This window comes from Cricetulus griseus, chromosome 2, assembly GCF_003668045.3.
Source record: "Cricetulus griseus strain 17A/GY chromosome 2, alternate assembly CriGri-PICRH-1.0, whole genome shotgun sequence".
NCBI lineage: Eukaryota > Metazoa > Chordata > Mammalia > Rodentia > Cricetidae > Cricetulus > Cricetulus griseus.
The window spans coordinates 5666791-5686372 of NC_048595.1; the positions used below are offsets into that span (position 1 = coordinate 5666791).

General features: G+C 49.7%; 1 long non-coding RNA gene across 6 annotated transcripts; it reads left to right on the forward strand.

The window, feature by feature from the left end:
- The first annotated feature begins 1972 nt into the window (after positions 1–1972).
- LOC113831191 lies at positions 1973–8822 on the forward strand. 6 transcript variants are annotated; one of them, XR_004768111.1, is made up of 5 exons: positions 1985–3290; positions 3607–3894; positions 4027–4242; positions 6492–6772; positions 7911–8822. It is a non-coding gene; the product is annotated as an uncharacterized LOC113831191 (long non-coding RNA). The 6 variants fall into 6 exon arrangements; XR_004768112.1 differs by having other exon boundaries at positions 1989–3290; positions 3607–3857; XR_003481846.2 differs by having other exon boundaries at positions 1973–3290; positions 3607–4242.
- The last annotated feature ends 10760 nt before the right edge of the window (positions 8823–19582 follow it).

Sequence of the window (19582 nt, forward strand, 5' to 3'; positions counted from 1 at the left end):
CAAAGACACAGACCAGCGTTACATGAAGGAAACTGCTGTCAAGATATGGACCCCAACAGTGGACACTGTAGCTTACAGGTGTCTGCAAATTGAATGGCCTCAAGATGTAAATGTATTGACTTGAGGCTTGGAAGACACATCACTGGGTAGGGGTGCCTGCTTTGTCACTATGAGGCAAAGTTCAAATCCCCCTGAAGCCTAGAACATGAAACGCCCACATAGTTGCAAACATATATAATCCCATCACTGTGTGGCACAGAGAAAGAGGGGCCACACACAGCCTATGCCTCAGGTCTCTTCATACTCATAGGTAGATAGATGCCAGTGCTCTCTCTCTCTCTCTCTCTCTCTCTCTCTCTCTCTCTCTCTCTCTCTTTCACACACACACACACACACACACACACACACACACACACACAAACAAACACACACTGTCTTAGGGTTTCTATTGCTGTTAAGGGACACCATGACCACAGCGATTCTTATAAAGGAAAATATTTAATTGGGGTTACAGTTTCAGAGGTTCAGTCCATTGTCATCATGGTGGGACATGTGGCCTGCAGACAGACATGGGGCTGAGACTTAGCTGACATCTTGATCTGTAGGCAACAGGAAGTGAACTGTCACACTGGGTGTAGCTTGAGCATAGGAGACCTCAAAGCCCACTCCCCACAGTGACAAACTTCCTCCAATAAGGTCATAACTACTCCAACAAGGTCACACCTCCTAATAGTGCCACTCGCTATGAGCTGATGGGTCAATGACTTCAAACATACACTTGTACCAGACACATACAAACTAAAATATATTGATTCAATTACTAAGTCAATAATACCATTTCTTAGGTTTTAGGACCAATTTTTAGGAAAAGTAAAGATAGATTTAGAAAATTGAATATAAGTCTCTTTGATATTCATGAAAAGTTGTCACAATTTGGAGTGAGGTCTTGTGACACTATGTGTCTCTAGATTCCGTGGGACTTGGAAGGGCCAAAGGGGTTATTTTCTGCTTAAAGATTGTCTAAGTCTCAATTCATTCCTTGATAACAGATTTTTACATCTAAGGTTTATTTTACCTGTATGAGTGTTTTGCCCGAATGTATGTAAGCACACCGCATGCATGCTGGGAAGTGTGGATGGGTGTGAGCCCCCACGTGCAACAAAAGTGCTCTTATCCACTCAGGCGACTCTCCAGGCCCCTCCCCACTCCCAAAACAGTTTCAAAAGAGAACAAAACTATGGTCCACTCAGAAGACAGGGCTCAGAATTTCCTAAATGCCTGGTTTATGCATAACCTTCCTATTCTACCCTGACCAGGGGCAGAAGCAACAGGCATTAGCCTTTTCTCTCTCCTCTAAGCCCCGGATCTGAAGGTCTGTGAGTTTCCTAGGTTTAACCCCTAATATTTCACATGTCCACATGCATGCATGCGTGTGCGGGCACACACATATATGTGTATAACAATTCAAGGCAGACCTACAGACCCCACAGGGTCCCGAGGCCCATGCCAGTCCCGGGGTTGGGAGAGGGGGTGGTTGAGGAGAGGTTCCTTTCCATGCTTCCAACAGCCGTTAATTCTTAAACATTTATTGCCACAGGAACAAACTACCCCAGGCTGATCCTGGGAAACTGGAGGGTGCTGTGCTATACAGGCCAGGCTTATACAAATGCAAAATGAGTCTCATGGCACACCGGGAATCACAGTTTCAGAACTTGAAAATTTTTGAAAATCGTACTGTCCCATCTCTTTTGTAGAGGAACAGGTGACAGTGGGTCCGTGCAGTCACCAAGCCACGGGACTCACTGCCACACCCCACGTGGCCCTGGAGGGCATGGGATCTTTCCTCTGCTGTCAGTCGGCTCCTCCAGCTAAGTGAGAGGTCACATAGGGAGGGAGAGGGAGGGAGAGCCCAGGCTGAGTCAGCTCCATCACTCCTGACCCCAGTACCTCACGAAAGGCCAGATTCCTGTCTTTCTTCCTCCAGGGTCTCTGTGGAGCTGTCACAATCTTTGCTATTTAATGGGATGTGCTCCCAGAACACAGGAGACTAAGCATGCCTTCCTAGGAGTGCCCCAGAGATCTGTCCTGTGACTCTGCTTGAGGGTACATGTACCCAATCCCCCTTCCAGGGATTGAACCCATGACTTTGTGCATAGTAGATCACAATTCCACCGCTAAATCCTAATCTGGTTTCTCCACGCCACTCCTCTGTGTGTGCGTGTGTGTGTGTGCTGCGCGCGCACACACACACACACACACACACACACACAGGTGTACATGTGTGTGGAGACAGAGAAAGCTTGGAGCATCACGCCTCAGGAGACATCCACCTTGATTTTTGATCTGAGACTCATGGATGAAGCCTGTCTGTGACCCTCCTGTCTCTGCTTCCTCAGGCTTGGAATTACAAGCACATGCTTCCATACCGGCTTCTTTATGTGTGTTCTAAGATGGAACTGGGTTCCTCCAGCTTGTGGCAAGCACTTTACTGACTGAGCCATCTCTTCAGCCCCTGGCCCACTTTCTTGAAGCCTCATCCACAGCACAGGCAAAGGGTGGCCCCAGACCTTTTGTCTGTCCCCTGCAGCTTTTGTGTGGGCGGAGATAGTCACTCCTCCCTGGGTCTGTGGCTCTCACTATGGCTCTGACCCCTGCCTGCTTTTGCTTACTTTTGTTGCTGCTGATAGATTAGCCCTGAGATACCATAAAGCAGAACTCAAGCTGTGAGCAGGTGGAGCCCACCTTCGGAGGTAGTGGGGGTATCACACGGTCACAACACAACGTGGAGCCCACCTGTGGGGTACTGCATGCTCACAAGGGCCCTCCATGGAATTATCTTAAGTGTTGAAGCACTTTGTCCTGGTCACAGCTCTGTAGACAGACCCTGTCACTTTGTCTTGTCTTCAGATGCAAAGACTGAAGCCAGAGAAGGTGACACAGGCCTGGCTAGCTGAAGCCCTGTGCCCCAGACTTTCTACATGCAGGAGCTGTGCGCCCTCACCCCCAGGCCTGTGGTGTGGGGAGCATTCATCTGGGCAGTTGCCCCACTGACACAGCACTGAGTCACGGAGCAGAGATGGCTTTCTGAGATAGCACGTTGGTAGATGTGGAGATACAGTCTCGGGACTTGGCGCTATGGCGCCCGCCCGCCTCCTTCCGGGCTGCTTGACACTGGCTAATTTGTGTTTGGAGAGTGGCCGAGACTCTCCAGGGCTCCCACGGGCACTCCCTGGCCTTTTATGGATGGAAGGCTCTTATTAGCACTCGGGAAGTTGGAGTTTTCCTCCCAGGTGGGTTAATGCGTATTTGGAAATAAGAGGGTGAAAAGGAAGCACGGGAGTTGCGTACAGCCCAGCAGTTCTCTGCGCCACAGAACAATGGCCACTTATGGCCAGCAGGGAGGACCCTCTAGAGGCTGGGAAGAGACCTCTACAGTGTGGGCTGGAGACTGGGCCTGCTCATGGCTCATTAGCCCAGCGGCCGGGTGCCCAGAGGTTGGTGAAAAGAACAGGTGGCCCCCTCAGGAGCATCATTAAAATCCCTGCCATTTGCGCTTGGCTTTCAGGGACCATTGCCAAATTCTTGCCCTTGAAATAATGTTTCCAGGTCTTCCTATTTAGAGGATGAGGGACGCAAAGTGAAGGCCTAAAGGGAATGGCAAGTGAGAACGAAACCCAGAGGCCCCGACATGAGGAAGCAAATAACTAGAACCATGGCCAAGGTCATGAGGTCTAGCCAGCAGCACCCTCCTCGGTTCCTCCCCACAGCATCCTCTGCAGACATCTGGACAGCTGCGGATGCACGAGCATACCAAAGGGCCTTACCCAGCTTGGGGACAGCCACACCAGGATGACTAGGTTGGGTTCCCCACCCCAAAAGCCACAGACACCCCAGGTGAAGAACAGTTTTAGCTAGTAGTATTCACAGGACTTTCCATCCACCCACCCTCGCCAGCAGGGCAGCCAGGCTTCGGGTTGAGCTGTGGGAGGCCAGGGGAACCTGACTCACTTGCCTCCTCTCCAACAGCGACATAGTTCTGGGAATGTGAGGCACATACTGAGCGACGGGACATTCCTGAGCTGGGGCTAGGAGCTGTAATAAGTCAACCGCCCACTTCCTCTCGACCTTAGAAGCGGGGCTAACCAAAAACACTTGAACCTCGACCACCTTAGGGGAGGAAGGCCAGTGGCATGGGTCACCTCGCTGACTGCATTATCCTGCCACACAGCGGGCAGCAGACAGGTAAAGCAGCTGTCCCCTCCGCTTTCCACAAATAGGAAAGATGTCTCGCAGCTCAGGCATGTGATGTTGAGGACACACCTGTTTCATAACACATGCTCGCAGGGGATCTAGGAACGCGTCTCCTCTGGGGGTGGACATTGCTGGTGTTGGACATTAGAAGTCACAGACAAATGACTCCGTGGCCCTTTGACCTGTGGGTAAACATTTGAGCATCTGAATCCCAGGAAAACATTATTTATTAACAGAACACTGGATAGACAGCATGGCAAGCTTGTGTGGGGGGGCGGGGGCGGGGGCTGCGGAGGATGCAGAGGATAGTGCGAAGGGCATTGACCACACCGAGGACTGCCATCAGGGTGGTGACTGGAACTCCCGGAGTGTGGTGTGGGAGACTGTGGGGGGAGCTAAAGGCTAGAGACAAGGAGGACAAGACCCGAGAGATCTGAGCCGGGTGGGACCCAGTCTGCTCAGATGGCCGCCTTTCAGAGAACGCTGAGACCTAGGTTGAAGCAGAGCTTGGGGATAGCAGGGTGAGGTGGTGTGGTGGAGATTGGGGCACACAAGCCATAGCCTATGACTAGGGTCACGGGGGCTCCTGCAGCTGTGGTAGGACAACTCCAGGTATTACAGTCCTGCACAGAGTGACAGTACCAAAGTGCCCAGAAGGGTCATCCTGATGACACTTTGAACTTTGTCCTTGAAAGGGCCGAAGGTGGGAAGCTGTCAGGAGAACCCATCAGTGCTGTCCACAGGCTAGACCAGAGTGGCAAGGTGGTGACAGGGGTCCCCCTGCCCAGCACCCCCACTGGAGAGCCCCTGGTGACTGCTACCTCCTATACCTGGAGAGCCTCAGCCCTAAGAGGCAGGCTGCTATTGTCTCATCTAGAGAGGAAGAGGTCGAGGCTTGGAGAGAAGAGGTCACCACTCACAGCGCAGAAGCAGCAGGGCCAGGATTTAAATAGATCTGTGGCCTCCAGCCACACCCACTCAAGTGGGATATGATTAACTCAGGAGAGAGGTGCTCTGAGGAGCCTCAGAGGATGGATGACTGACTGCAAGGGCAGACAGGTGAGGAAGGAGGCAGGGTAACTGGGTTGGGTGGACCACAGATGGTGACAGCATGTGACCAGGGTGACCAGCCCAAGGTTCATGTGAAAGACGGACTAAGAGTTCTGTCTTGATAGAAGGCTAAGAGGTTTATAGAGACCATAGGTGTATTTTGGATGCCTCAGAGATCCTCATGATGGCCTGTGATTTGCCCTTACACCATCTTTAGTGTACAGGAGACAGAACATGCTGAAAGGCCACAAGCTCCCTCTTCAGCCAGCGAGATGGTCAGTGGGTGAGAGTGCTTCCCCTCAAGGCTGATGGCCTGAGTTCCATCACCAGGACCCACATGGTAGAAGGAGAGAACGACTCCCACAAGTTGTCCTCTGATCCCCACACCATGACATGTGCGCACCTCCCCCAAACAAATGTAATTTACTTATTTTTTTTTTTTTTTTTTTTTTTTTTTGGTTTGTCGAGACAGGGTTTCTCTGTGGCTTTGGAGGCTGTCCTGGAGCTAGCTTTTATAGACCAGGCTGGTCTCGAACTCACAGAGATCCGCCTGCCTCTGACTCTTGAGTGCTGGGGTTAAAGGCATGCGCCACCACTGCCCAGCAACAAATGTAATTTAAAAAAAAAAAATTTTAAACAAAGAAATGTTAAGCTTTTGTGTAGAGTTACAGCCCACGGAAGAAGTGTATCTGGGTTAGATGAACACAGGAAGAAACGTATCAGGAGAGTAAAAGCACATCCCACAATCACGTCCTACAATCACGTCCCACAGTAAGGAATTCAAACAAAGTTTGGCTCAGTCCTGTAGTGAATGAAGCTCGATCCACAGCGGGACATAGACCACGGTGCTGCGGTTTAATATATAATGGCTGGTGTAACAGTATTAAGAGATGGGGTCTTTAGGAAATTATTAGGTCACCGTCACCTGGATGTTTACACCAAGCAGAATTGATCCCTGCCCCGCCTTTCCTGCCCACCCCCCTTCAGACAGGCAGACCCCCAGCTCACTCACCTGCATCCTCCGTATTACTTGTGGCAACACTATCCACCCAAACGAGTGGTCTATAGCCCTCCGCCCCTCTGCCAGCGAACATGTAAACTTTCCTCCCTTAAATACCCGTTGGCTGACTCAGCCTTCCTCTCTGACCTCCAACTACAGCCTTACTCAGAGTTCCTCACATCCCTCTCAGGTCTCATCATGACCAGCCCCACCGCCTTCCACAGCTTCTCTGCATCAGGCTATCTGGTCCACATCACCCCTGCTGAATAAAGTCTAGTTCTTCTCAAATGCCGCAGGCGGTGAAGCAAGAAAGACCTGGGAAGGCACAGGTACAGACTCGCTTTTTGTTTTTCCAAATTATTATCAAGTTATCATTCAGATTATTTCCTCAGGAGAAAATCCCCAGGATTGGAATGCAGGGGTGAAGAAGGCGGGCTATCTCAGTGACTAACTGGTCCCATACATCTGAAGGTGAGCACTTACTCCCCACCCACCCTCCATTCATAAATCTTTCAAGAGTGTCTGGAAAGAATTTCAATGTGGGCTTTGCCTCTGTTGTTTCGTTTCTCTTTCCAGTAAAAGAATTAAACTAATTTTAAAGCATCACCCATCAAGGCTCCCTGTTCCCCAGGTTATGTTTTAGTATGTTTTCTTTGCTTTGTTTCCATTTTGCATGTATCCTATCCCAGGCTATGCATACTTTTTTTTTTACTAATTGGCTGGCATTTCACTAATAGTACAGTGTGGAAATTTTCCCCCAAAGACTCTAAGAAACGGGGCAGGAGGAGGCTCCCCTTATGCCCTTCCTCATGCTCCAAGTGAGCCTCAAATAAATAAAAACAGGAGCAAGCCGAGAAGCGATTGTCATCTCTGTTCATCTCCGTTAGAATAAGGAGCTGCTTTCTCCTTTCCATAAAGGCAAAAATTAGGCAAAGAAGGGCATTCTGGGTGCAGAGAGACAGAAAAACCCCCTTTTTATTGAATATTGTGTTTTTAATGTGAGCTATCATCCCCAGAGGCTCTGGAGGAAGTGACTCACTGGGGGTGGTCGTTGAGTGTTCTAAGCCTGGCTCCATTCCTGGCCCTTTCTCTGCCTTCCTCCAAGATGGAGGAAGGAAGTCCCGGCGGCTCCCCCACACCTCAAGCTTTGAGCTGACAGACCCTGCCTCGGTTAGGTATCTCATCACAACAACAAGTAATAACACACTGGATGTCAGTAGGCTTTGGGAAACTGTGTTTTCCTGAAATTTTTGCTTGTGGATAAATGAAGCGGTTGGTATGTTCTACCTCATGAGTCTTGGCCCTTCTCTCTCTTCTCCTCTCTCTCTCCTCTCTCTCTCTTCTCCTCCTGACCCTCAAGGGGTATCAAGGCCACAGTGACTTGTATGAAAGATTCATCTGACTCCCTGTGAGCCCCTTGGAGAGATTTCAAAGTTGAGTCTCCGCTCCTCAATATAAACTGTCAATTTCAAGTAAAACTGACCCTCTCAAGCCCTGCTCTTGGACAGGTCAGAGACTCTTGTGTGTGTCCTCTGGGCACTCCCCACCTCTCCTGTACAGGGGTCCTTCAGATTAATTTGTGTCTTTGTTTCTTCCTATCTCTCCAAAGAGCCTGAGATCCGTGGAGGTGAGGATACGGATGACACTGCCGTGGTTACTGCTGAAACCGTAGTAAGAGCCCACCATGGATATAATCTACGAAGCTGAGATAAGCTTCTGCAGGGGGCGGGAGGTGAGAAGACCATACTGAAGAGCAGTGCACTCTGGGAAGAGGTCATGTCTCCAGTTCTTTGCTTCAAAGGATGCAGTGATGAGTAATTATAAGTGCACAGGAGATGGCAGCAAAAGAGAAGAAACGTGTTTGGCCGGGCCTGGTGCCTCCATCTCTCCTCTGACACCGTCTCCTAGCCAAAGCTTCTAGCAGCTCTGCAGACCATTCCAAAAGCCTCTAACTGTTTTCCCAGCACTTCTTTGGCAGCTAAAGCTCTCTTTCCGCACAGCAAGTAGGAAAGAATCCGAACAACATAGATACAGCTGCATTGAGGCCCAGTTCATAGCTCGTGAGCTTATACCACACACACTGTCATCACCGTCATCACTAGGGCAGAGCCCACGCCATGCTCTGGTGGTCCTCAGGTACCTGGTCCTCACCTGCTTCTCATGCTCTGCACCTGGCCACACTGGCTGCTGTTAGGATCCTCCGGTGCTCCAAGCTTGTCCCAGGGTTGGTTCTCTCCGTTGGGAAAAGGCTCCCCCAAGATCTTGCCATGGATGTCCCTTCTTTTGAGTTCCTTTCTCCATCTCACTCCCACTTTTAGAAGAGGCCTTCCCTAACCCAGCCTTGAACTTGTGATCCTGCCCTCTGGGCCTCCCGAGTTCCTGGGCTTACAGACAAGGGCCACCCAACACATAGCTCTCAAGTCCCCATTTTGTTTCCTTCCTCTTCCTGCCTCTTTCTGAGTTATTTTCTCTAATGTGCCCTGAGACTGTGTTCCTGAGAACATGGCTTCCATTGTCCATTGCTGAGTGTCGAGAACTTAAGAGAGGCCTGGGAGACGCACAGATATGTGGGTGGGGAGGAGTTGAGTATGCTCTGTGTGGCTGTCAAGGAGAAAAGTGTGGTTTTGGCTGTGGAGAAATCCAGAATGTAGAACTTCAAGAGGCCAAGTTGTTGTAATTTAAAAAGTGGCATGTGCCGGTCGTTGATGGGCACGCCTTTAATCCCAGCACTCAGGAGGCAGAGGCAGGCAGATCTCTGTGAGTTTGAAGCCAGCCTGTTCTACCTAGCAATTTCCAGGAGCAGGCTCCAAAACAATACAGAGAAACCCTGTCTCAAAACAAAACAAAACAAAAATAAATAAATAAATAAAATAAAATAAAAAGTGGCATTCAAGAGAAAGATGCCATTTGACAGGGCTCATGTGGAGAGTTTTTTTGTTTTGTTTTGTTTTTTAGGGGAACATGAAAAGGGGGGAAGGGAGGGGCAAGACCAGCTTCTGGAGACAGGAGAGAGAGATAGGAGGTGGGCGGGGCCCCTTTAAAGAGGAACACAGTGAATGTGCACAGGTGGTGCTCTTAGTGGCTGCAGCTGAGGGCGCACCCTGTTAGAATCCCAAACAGGCCAGTACAGATGCCTGATAGCCTGTGAAAGCATCCTCATAGGCTTCCAGACTCTGCTGGCATCTGGCAGTGGCTGAGAGTGGCTCACAGCTTGGCCAGCATAACAGTCACTGAGGTGACTCCGTGACATGACACAGTGATGGGAACCGTCACTTTCAGGAGCAAATCCAATCTCTCCCGATTTGCTTCTTGGCTTTCAGTGTACACACAGAGTAAGTAAAGATGACTTACAGTGGGGACACAATGAGGGGACAGTGGGATTAGCCTTGAGAGGTAGACAGTAGAGAGGTGTGGCTTTCATCCCTAAGTCTGCCTTTTCCCAGTCATGCCTGGGTGTTGATAAAACACAAAGCCGATAAAGGAAACAGGCCAAGGCGGGGAAGTGACTATCCTGAAACCTAGCTTGTGTGTCATGGTTTCTGGATATCAAGTGTTTCCCCAAAAGGCTTAAGAGAAGGGACAGTTCAGAGGCCACCCACAATCAGGTAGAGATCCAGTGGGTGAGGTGAGTCTAAGCGTCAAGACAAAGTGACCTCTGAGAACCAATCAAAGCTTGGAGAAGAGGGCAGCAGGAAGGCAGAGGCAAAGGGAACATGACTAGTGAAGGGTGAATTCAAGGCTCAGGGAGGGCCCCACTTGGAGAGCTCTGTGTGGGGAGCCAGTTACAGCATGGGGCGATGGCTTGTTTGCTGTTAGGTGTCCCATTAGGAGTGCAAGGACACAAAGAATCCCATTATTGTCCTCAAGGGACGTAGGATATTGATAATTCTATGGCTAGTTCCTGGCTTCCTGCTGGAAGAGGCTAAGACCAGAGACTATGGAGAGACATAGGACTGGAGGAAGCTGCCCCACCGGGAACTGAAGAAGACCACGAAAGAGATACAGAGACCCAGAGCTGGAGAGAACTCAGAGACCCAGCAGGTCGGGCAGCTCAGAGGCTTTTAGGGGCACTTTGAAGTTGACTCTGCCTCAGATACCCTGCCTGGTCCTCAGTGAAATGCAGTTGAGGACTTAGGGATGAGAGACATGACGTCTAACATGACATGTTTATATTCACCCTCTGTATCTACAGGGGACTGGCTCCAGGATACGAGCTACCTACAAAATCTGGAGCTATCCGTTCTCTTGTATAAAGCATATAACATTTGCTCATATAGCCTGCCCATACACCCTGGATACTTCAAATCTATAAAGTGTTTCTACCACATGAAATATGAAGGCTGTGTATATTGACTGTGTTGATTAGGAGATAATGACACAGGAAAGAAGTCTGCAGTGTTTAGTTTATACATATTTTTAACTTGAATCTTTTGAATTTATTTTATGTGTATGAGTATTTGCGTGCATGTGTATCTGTGCACCACATGTGTGCAGCGCCCACAGAGACCAGATGAGGGTCAGATTCCCTGGAACTGGAGTTAGAGACAGACAGTTGTGTGCCAACCATGTGGGTGCATTCTGGATCCTCTGGATCCTCTAGAAGAGCAGTCAAGTGTTCTTAACCACTGAGCCATCTCCTCAGGCCCTGGAAGCAATTTTTAAAGAGATGTGTTTTTGTTTTTGTTTTTGTTTTTGTTTTTATTTATTTGTGTACATGAGTGTTTGCCTGCCTGCACATATGTGAGCCATGTGTGTGCAGTGAGAGAGGATGCCAGAAGAGGGCAGAAGATGCCCTGGAGCTGGAGTCAAGATGTTGGTACCTGCCATGTGGACAATGGGAACTGAACCCCAGGCCTCTAAAGAGCAGCCAGTGTTCTGAACTACGGCCATCTGTCTAGCTCCACGAACTTTGTTTCTTTCTGAATAGTTCAGTCCTATGATTGGTTTAATCTGTAGACGAGAACTCACAGGGCACAGGTCTGCCTGTGTACACAGAGATAGTCATAAAGGATGCATACCAAAAACATTCTCAAGAAGAGAACCCTGGAGAAGAGCTTGGGGGATGCTCTAGGTTAACGATCGTGCAAGGCTGCTGAGTAGGAAATTGCTATAAACATAAAAATCTCATCTAATCAGAGGGAAACTTCCTGGAGGGCGCCAGGAACCTGGCGGGAACAACCGTGTGGAAGCCAGACAGAGAAGTGCCTAGGGCAGGCATCGAATCCCAGCTCTTACAAGAATGCGTTCTCCTCTCCAAGACACTCCTATAGGTTTCTGTAGATTAGGAGGCTCCTTGCTGAGTTGCTCCTAATATTACAAAGCTTGTGAGAGTAAGGGAGTACCACTTGTGCAACTGTCTTGTGGCTTCGGCCTCACTTGCTTAGTGTGAGAGCCAAAGTAACATTTTAAGTTTTAATTACTATGCCTTAGAGATCCACGACACAAAAATGTCTCTGATCTACAAGCCCCTTGCCTAAGGACAGATAGTCCCTGAAATGCTGGAGGCATTGCTTATGGTAGATAACAAGTCACATGGTTTTCATTCCCCTATATTTATTGGACTCTTCTGCACCAGATGTGCTTGATGGCATGTGGACAGCAGGTTCACAGGCAGAAGTGTGTCAGGGTGTACACTCACTGATGCGGCATGTCCTTCTGTACGCTGCCAAAATATGTTGCTTTTATTGGTTGATAAATAAAGCTGTTTTGGCCAATGGCCATACAGAATAGAGCCAGGAAATCCAAATAAAGATACAGAGAAAAGGGAGACAGAGTCAGGGAGATGCCATGTAGCCACCGAAGGAGTAACATACAGGAACATTATCAGTAAGCCACGGCCTCATGGTAACACATAGATTAATAGAAATGGGTTCATTTATGAGAGAGAGCTAGCCAATAATATGTCTGAGCCATCGGCCAAACAATTGTAGTTGATATTAAGCCTCAAAGTGTTATTTCCTAAGCAGCTACGTGAACTGACAGGCAGGACAGAAAGAATCAAACTACAGCTTGCCCCTGATTGGATGTAGGCTGGAAGTACATAAGGATGTATGCTTGCCTCTGATTGGGCCTGATGAGAAATACTTAAGCTGCCATAAACCCTGAGGGTCTATGGGGAGGGGGTCATCTTCTGGAAACCTAGAGAGAGAGACAAGTTTTTCATCAGCTGGCACCAGGCTCCAACCTTTTCCTTCTCTCACTGTGAGATTCCTGGGGAGTTGCTTGGGGATCATTATCTCGATAGTCTGATAGCCAGATAGCCAAGGGGAGGGAGTGTCTATCTTTAGGTATCTTCATTCCTGCCCGGAGGGTTACATTTGTGTGCTTTCCCAGCAAATCTGCCAGTGTTATAGGCAACAGTGTTCTCTGCTAGGGTCTCTATACAGTTTTGAAGGTAGTACAGCAAAAATTCCTTTTAAAAATATTGACAGAAATCGGAGTGAACCACCTAAAACATGCCACCTGAGCAAAAGGACTACTTTGCACTGATAAGGAAAAAACAACAACAACAACAACACGGGAAAAGCTCCAAGCCTTCCACTCCTCTGCAGTCTTCTCTCTCCCTCACCAGCTGAGGGGACAAAGCTTTCCCTCCAGTCACGCACCTGAGCAGGGTCTGCACCAACAAGTCCCCACCCCACCCCTCTCCCTCCCACGCTCATCTCTCTTAGTCTCGTGACTTCCTGTAATTTCTAGCCTTTGCTAAAGTGACACACAGACCTCCTCCTACACACACCAGGTCAATCACTTCTTTTGAGTCTTTGTTTCTTTTTAACAGAGGTCTCTGGGCACCTACAGACGAAAGTGGTGATATTAAATGAAATTTGTATGCTTTTTTTCTCTTATTAATCTGTCTTTTACTGATGCATGCACCTTGATACACTGGTTAGCTTTTTGTCAGCCTGGCCTGGCACAAGCTAGGGCCACCTAGGAAGGGGAAAGCTCAACTGAGAAAAAACCCTCCATCAGATTGGCCTGTAGTCAAGTTTGTGGGACATTTTATTGATTGACAATATGAGAGGACCCAGCCCACTGTGGGTGGCGCCCCCTCTGGGCAGGTGGTCCTGAATTGTTCAAGAAAGTAGGCAGAGAGGCTGGAGAGATGGCTCAGTGATTAAGAGCACTGGCTGTTCTTCCAGAGGACCTGGGTTCAATTCCCAGCACCCACATGGCAGCTCACACCTGTCTATAACTCCAGTTCCAGAGAATCTGACACCCTCACACAGACATATATGCAAGCAAAATACTAATAAACATAAAATAAAAATAAATTATTAAAAAAAGAAACACAAAAAAGCAGTCTGCACAGGGCAGTGGTGGTGCATGCCTTTAATCCCCCTTGATCTCTGTGAGTTCCAGGACAGCCACAGCAACCCTGTCTTGAAAAACCAAAAAGAAAAAAGAAAGCAGACTGAGTAAGCCATGCAGCAAGCCAGAAATCAGTGCTCCCCTAGGGCCTCAGCATCGGCTCCTGCCGCCAGGTTCCTCCCCTGACCGCTTTCAGTGGGACTGTGACACAGGGCGTGTGAGCTAAATAAGCCCCTTCCTTGCTTATGGTCATGGTCAACCAAACTAAGACACTTGCATACCCCACCCATAGTCCGTAAGAGGGCAGATGTTTTTGCCCCATAACATTCTCCAGTTAGAGTAACTGTAACTGTGAAATCTAATAACTCCTTAATCTCCTCAATGATAGTCGTTTGTGCTGTGATGGGGGAGGTGATCGCCACACGCTGGATCCCTCCCAGTGTCTTTCTAGACTTGTTTGCATTCTCTCCAGCACCCCCAGCAGCATCCACTTCCTGAGTCTAGAGGCAAACAGATAAGACTGAGTTCCAACCTCAGTATCTGCAGGCTGACAAAACAAGCAAAGCCGTTTTCCTTCCCTGGAGGGCTCTCGCCCTGCTGCTGCATGAGCTGTGGTTCTCGGTCACTGCTGCTGATTGCAGCAACCAGGCCTTTCTGAGTCCTGAGTGGGAGAAGATGTGAAAGGGAGAAAAGGACACAATGTGAACCAGCACCGTGCAGCACCGTGCAGTATCATGCAGCACCATGCAGCACCGTGCAGTACCATGGAGCACCACGCAGCACCATGGAGCACCACGCAGCATCGTTCAGCACCGTGCAGCACCATCTCCCTTGGCTTCGCCGTCATCAGCTTGGACACACTGGCTGAGCACTGTGGGCACTTTCTGAAACCATCTCAACAGTCAAGAATCAGAGCCCCTCCTGGGAAGAAGATGAGGATTTGGGAGAGGAACATTAGCCAGCACGCTAGCCTGTACCTTCCTGGATGAAGGGCACAGCAAGTCCCAGCCGGTGTCCAGGTCCTAAGAGAAGATGACCCAGTTCAAGACCAGCTCGAGCCTCTGCAAGGGTGCCTTGGTGTATTTTTCTGTTGCTAGGATAAAACACCCTGACAATACCATCTTAGAGAAGTTAGATCACAGTTTTAGGTTACAGGCCATTGTGGTAGGGAAGCCATAGCAGCAGCTAGCCACACCCGCAGTCAAGAGCAGAGAGGGGCTGGAGTTAAGAGCTTTTGCTGCTCTTGCAGGGGACCCAGGTTCCATTTCCAGCACCCACATGGTGTCTCACCACCATTCCTAACTCCACTTCCAGGGTGGCCGGTGCCTTCTTCTGACCTCTGAAGGTCCCAGGCACCCCTGTGGTGTGCACACACACATGCAGGCAAACACTCATATAGAAAATAAAATAAATAACTAAAAAGAATTTTTAAAAATGACCAAAGAGAAGTTGAGGCCTGCACACTTAGTACTCATTTTGCTTTTTCCACTCTTGTACAATCCAGGACCCAACCCCAGGGAATGGTGCTGCCTACAGTGGAACCTCAGAACATAGTCAAGGGGCCCCCCAAAACGCGCCCACAGGCCTACCTGATGTAGACAATCCCTCACTGAGACTCTCTACAGGAGATTCTAGATTGTGTCAAGTTAGCAGTAGACGCTAACCCTCGCAGACGGTGTGAGGCAGTCCAGGAATCGATGTTTATTTCTTCAGGGAGCGTCCCGGGCATCTGTGCTGTTGCGAGAGGCTGGGGTGTCAGTGATGAGGAGGTGGAAGAGGCCTCATCTTTCACACAGTGCAGTTGCTAGACACTAGTCCACGCAGGAGAAACCAATACCCCCAAGTTCTCGTGATTTTAAGCCTAGGATGAGATCCACACAAGCAGAGGACCAAGGCGTGGAAGCTAGGAGGAGAGGTGGGACTGATGCAGGCATGAGGCCTTCGCAGAACCACACCAGATGGTGGCATGGCCCGCACCCACCCGCAATGGCCTTCCTTACAGCCACCATAAGGCAACAATAAACCCCTTATTGACTCTGAATCTCTAACGGACTTACCAGGAGCCCATATTCCAGGAAAATGGAGGTCAGCACTGACTTCCCACAAGGAGGCTTCCAGGCCTCTGGTTGACAGACTCCAGACATTAGAGGGTTTCTGGTGGTGACACGTTCCCCATCCATATAACAAGGACACCTTAGCTAACCATGCTCCTCCTCCACAGCCTGTGGTGGTGCATTTCTCCCCTGCAGTGGAACCCTCCTCTCCCTTACTGCTCAGGAATTAGGACCCGCTGGCTCCAGGCCAGTGCTGTGGACTGCTCGCCAACATGTGGCATGAAATTCCATCCTTCCGCCCATAAGAAGGACCTCCTACTCTGCCTTAGGGCTTGAACTCTTGTCAGAGGCTTTGTTATACTGCTGTCTGTCTGTCTGTCTGTCTGTCCATGATAAACCTTTTACCTAAAGGGATAGTCCCCTTCAGTGTCCCCCTTGAGTTCCCCACACTGGTGTAGAGAAGCATTTCTTTGGCTCATGGCTCCCTTCTTTAGGACGCTTCGAAGCCAATCACCCCGTATCTGCCCAGGAAGAAAACCTTCCTCTACCTTTAGATTCAGTGACTATGGGACTCAGAAAAGACACATTAACGAATGAAATGGCATTTAAATTTTGTTTGCTATTAATACATTAATACATTAAGAGAGGGTCAAGGAATAAGAAGGCAAAAATCTCATGATGGGGGAGGGAAGAGACATCAGAAAGGAAGATGAACAGGAAGTCACATGCCACAGGAGACGGGGAGATGCGGCAAGAACATTTTGGGCAAAGGAGAGGACTCACAGCAGGCAGCCATTTCTAGAAATCAGTCTAACGATGGAGACATGCCCTGTTCCCCATGACCACCAGTCCTCGTGGCATCATGAGACATGGCAGCTGGGAACCAACACTGGCAGGTGGCCTCTCAAAGCAACGACCTGTGCGCCAGAAGCGCAGGATGGATGGAGGGCCCGTTCTGGTGGCAAAGTGCTCTGTGAGCCAAAAGGAGATGCTGGGGAAGGTCAGGGGTTGTTTTCAGATTCTTTCTTTCTTTCTTTCTTTCTTTCTTCCTTCCTTCCTTCCTTCCTTTCTTTCTCCACTGTATAGAAGTTAGATTGGGGCAGGGGAGTGGGGAGGCTTCTGTCAAAACCTTGTGTTTTAACCAAGTCCTGTCTCAAAAGCACTGCTCCTTCCCAGAAAGGGCCACCATGCAGAAGGGGGCCATCAGCCAAGCAGGAAGAACAGGACCCTGGAAGTAGCAAGTGATGGCTTTAGGCTCAGGGCTCCTGGTGTGTGAGGACAGCATGGACAGTCTGGAGTCTCTAGCATAAGGGATTTCAATAGGTCTGGCTCCATGGGAACCGATTAGAGAAGCTGGGCATTCTGGTCCACAAACACAGAATCCTCCAAGGAGCAGAAGTGGGTAGTGACCCTTACTGTTGCTTGGGAAGCCAAGAGTCCCCAGCCCCCTCCCCCTTCCCAGATCAGGATCTCCCAGTATATAACCCAAACGGGCCTTGAACTCACAATCCCCTGTCTCAGTCTTCTGAGAGCTGGACTTAGAGCATGTGCCACCATCTCTGGCTCATAGGAATTTGAGACAGAGTCTGTGTGTTGGCTAGTTTTGTGTGAACATGGCACAGGCTAGAGTCTTCAGTTGCTTTCAGTTGCTTTTTGGTCGTGGGTGGTTTTTTTACAGCCTCAAACTGGGGACAATCCTCCTGCCTCAGCCTCCTACGTGCTGGGATTTCTGTATGTTCCACCTTGCCAGCATGAGAACAGATTTTCAAGGACCGATTTCTCAAAAGGCAAAGGCCCTTCCCAATGTGGATAAATGTGGGCCAAATACCAGGAAAGTGCAGTGGACCGGGCAGTCCTGAGGAGAAAAACTGTGGAGAGGCTAAGATACAAAGTACAGGACTGCCCGAAGCTGTGGAGTCAGAGCAAGGGGAATTCCTGTCCTCTGTGACAGGGCTCTTTCCCCTGGGGCTCTCCGTAGGCAATCTTGGTAGCCTATGATGCTCCCAGGTGAATGAGACAGAGGCCTGACCCACAGAGCTAGAGTGAAGGACAGGGCGGGACTCTGTGGGGCACAGAGTTCTTCTTGCTCAGTCTCCTGCACCCTCACACACCTGACCTGAAGTGACAGTGTCATTAACTGCTATTATGACAGGTGAGAAATGGCAGGGCCTGGGGTTCAGGCCTCAAAGAGGAGGACTGTTCCTCCTGCTGGTGTCCTGGCCTGCCCATAGGCCCCAAGGAGTGGCTGACACCCAAGCTGGTGAGATGCTCACGGCTGGCACATGCCAGGCAGGGACAGCTAGATGACTGCCGGTAGAAACTGCAGGCAGCTGCCTGGGCACTGTACTGAGAGATGCTAGTGGCCTTGGTCTGTCCCTGTACCCAGACTCCCCAGAGCAGGCCTGGGTTTTCTTTCTCTCTGTGTTTACCCGGGCGGTGGTGGCATACACCTTTAATCCCAGCACTTGGGAGGTAAAGACAGGCAGATCTCCGTGAGTTTGAAGCCACCCTGGTCTCCAGAGCGAGTGCCAGGACAGGCTCCAAAGCTACACAGAGAAACCCTGTCTCCAAAAAACAAACAAAAACAAAGAAACAAAACCCTTGTGTTTGAGGGCTGGTGCCATATTTCGACTGGTAGAGTACTTGCCTAGCATACATGAAGCTTGGAGTTCATTTCCCAGTACCACAGAAACCAGATGTGGTAGTGTACACCTGTAATCCCAGCGCTCAGGAGTTCAAGGTCATCCTCAACTAAGCAGTGAGTCTGAAGCCAGCCTGGCTATTTGTTGGTTGTTTTGAAACAAACCAAACCCCTTGTATTTTAAGCTAAGTATAGATCCCTAGAGAGCCAGTGTGCTCCGACCCCAAGTCCTCCAACTCTACAGAAGTTCAGTACCAGGACCAGTGCGACTAGATACTTTGTACCGAGGCGGGGCTGCGTTTAAGGCTTGCTTCACACCTGTCCACCCTCCTGGAGACAGCTTCACTCAGTGTCTTTCTAGAGTGTGTCTTCCTGCCTAAATGAACCTCTTGATGGTCCCGCTAGGATGGGACAGTAATTGACCAGCAGAAGACTGGGGCATCGAAGCTGCCTCAGGAGAAGACTACAGGTCTTGTAGCCAGATTGGTTAGGGTTGGGACCATGAATAGAGAGAGAAGCCAAAAAAGGACTTGACAAGGTCAGCAGGGCCAGTGCTGGGTTCCCTATGGTTGCAGATCCAGGGTTGTGCTAGAAGCTGTGAACTTGGGAGCTGATGAATTCTCCACAGATGTGAGCAGGGTGGGGAGGCCAGGCAGGAGTGATGGGCGGGGGAGGTGGCCTAGGAAGTGTGTGGAGGCAGAACTAGCTGGGCTGGAACAGGTAACAGGGGATAGGAGGAGGAGTGGGGAGGGGAGAGGGGAGAGGGGAGAAGGAGGGTATAGCAGGAGTCGGGAGGAGGAAAAATAAAAAGGAGGAAGATACAGCTCATAGAAAGAAAATGCCAAAATTTGAGCCACAGCCTGAGCCCTCACTGCAGATGACCCAGGAGGATTTTGAAGAAAGAGGAGGAAGAAAGAAGAAAGGAAGAAGAGAGAGAGAGAGAGAGAGAGAGAGAGAGAGAGAGAGAGGGAGAGGGAGAGGGAGAGAGAGAGAGAGAGAGAGAGCGCAGTGGGGTACTCAGTGGGTAAAGGCACTTGCTACCAAACATGTTTAATTCCCAGAACCTGATAAAGATGGAGGAAAAGCCAACTCCGAGAAGCTGTCCTCTGGCACCCACACATGCACCATGATACACATGTACCACATGTGGCATGTGTACACACACACACACACACACACACACACACACACACACACACACAACCACATAGCAAAAAATTTTTTAGAGGTTCTAGCTTGGGGCTGGAGAGATGGCTCAGATTAAATCACTGGCTGCTC